Source organism: Triticum dicoccoides, chromosome 6B (assembly GCF_002162155.2).
Source record: "Triticum dicoccoides isolate Atlit2015 ecotype Zavitan chromosome 6B, WEW_v2.0, whole genome shotgun sequence".
NCBI classification, from domain to species: domain Eukaryota; kingdom Viridiplantae; phylum Streptophyta; class Magnoliopsida; order Poales; family Poaceae; genus Triticum; species Triticum dicoccoides.
In genome coordinates this window covers 413,209,796-413,211,960 of record NC_041391.1, presented here as the reverse complement: position 1 = coordinate 413,211,960, position 2,165 = coordinate 413,209,796, and positions in this window count along the sequence as shown.

Genomic DNA, 2,165 nt, shown 5'->3' with positions numbered 1-2,165 from the left:
ACCCTCCTCCCCACCGTCAGCCCCGCCCCCAAGTCTAAAGCTCTCCGGCTCGCTGCCACCCGCCGCACTCCCCCTCCAAAGCCCGCGCCTTCCACGCCGCCCCCACCACCAGCCCTAATCCCCATCGCAGCATCCGTGGCGGGCTGCTCGGCGCTGCCGTCGTCTCGGACCTCTGCCGCCTGCTACCTTCCCATCTCTAATTTGCAGTGATGCAAACTTATCCAGTGGGTTTTGTGATGCATAATGATGCACATCACAGTTCATAGTTAGATTAGATTAGTAGCTTAAATCGTGATGCAATGTGCCATGATGGGTATCTCATTTCCATTCGGTGGTATTTCAGTCATGTTAAAAATCTTTATGATTAGTATGGATAATCTCCCCCAAATTAATCATGTTATCATGCTGACACCTGCACTTGTTTTACTTGTTCTGCTGTTTGACATCCCTGGTGCTATGTTAAACTTGGCTGGTTAGTCCTGTTCTGTATGGTGATTGGTCAATTATAGCTATGGCTTGATACTGTGATTGCATATTATGTCATATAGGAAGAATCACAAGCACTCATGTCGAAAGGCTCTGTGATTGTAGACAGCTGCATTTTGATGAATTTTGCAACTGGACTAACTTAAACTTGTGTTCCTTAGGCTGATTGTGTTGTTTCATTTTGAGATTTCTGGCCTTGCTATGCTTTTATGTTTTTAGGCTTCCTTTGTGCTTAATTGCACAATTTGAGAATACGTAATTTCAGTCAAATACTTTCTGGTACTGTCGGTCTGAAAGAATATGTGCATGGTGATTGCTGGCAGGTTGACCTGATCCTCTGCTGGTTTTTATTTCGTAGGTTGACCTGCTGTTTTGTCCGAGATTGCGGTGGTGTACTGGTGGTTGCAGTGATAATCTTCTCCCAGATTGTAGTGGTGTTCTTCTCCCAGGTTGAAGGTAATTCTTGATCCAAACTTATGCAAATTCTTTACTGCTGTCTTCTTGTATGCTATGCATGTTTTATTGTGTGCACAACATCTTACAATTAGATAATTGCAATTAAATCTGAGAATGGTTTTGCTATAACCGGGTTCCTTGGGTCGGTTCCTCTATGTTGGTATGTGTAGTTCAGTTCGGTGAATGGGTTCCTCTATGTCTTGACCCATTAGAGCAAACAGTTTTCAACCCAATCGGTAAATGGGTTTAACCCATAGATGGGCACTCGGTTTAGTTCAGTTCGGTGAAAATATCTGGTGGGTTTGGTTTAAGTTTGGTTGTTAATTTTTTAAATGGGTTCAGTTGAAGTTGGGCTGACAGAAATTTTCATGCGGGCTCAGTTGAGGACTCGGTTTAGCAGCAGCGACTATGGCTGCAGCGAAAGCAGCAGCGATTTTGGCTGTAGCGAAAGCAGCAGCGATTCTGGCAGCAGCATAGACAAAAAGAAGGATGATCCAGACTGGAGTGCGGGAGAAGAGGAGCAGAGTGAGGATGAGGAGCTGCAGGATGACGATGGGCATCAGGCTGATGATGACCTAGCGCTGGTGGTGGCTGACCAAGGGCAAGAGATGGTGGTGGCTGACCATGGGCAAGAGATGGAGGTGGCTGAGGATGACCTAGCGATGGTCGTGCCTGAAGGTGGCCTCGCGATGGTGGTGGTGCCTGACAATGACCACACACTGGTGGTGGCGCCGGCGATCCCACAGCTGGGCGACATGACCACGCCAATTGTGGTAGAAGACTACATCCCACTGCCTCCACTGCCTCCACCGCCTCGCCGCTCTAGGCACATCAGGGAGAGGAAGGAGAAGGAGAAGGAGAAGAACAATGCATGAGAACTGAACTTTGTCAGGTATGTCAGATCTCCTATAGGTTAGTTATCCAAAATGATATATATATATATATATATATATATATATATATACTTAGTTACCTATGTTATCTCTAATATGCTTAGTTTCCTATAGGTTAGCTTCATTTTTACCTAAGTTGGCTCTAATATGCTAACTTAGAGCTTATATGCTTAGTTTCCTATAGGTTAGCTTCATTTTTACCTAAGTTGGCTCTAATATGCTAACTTAGAGCTTATATGCTTAGTTTCCTATAGGTTAGCTCCAAAATAACTTATGTTAGCACAAAATGATCAAGTTTACATAATAAGCTTATAGTCCTTTTCTTATTCT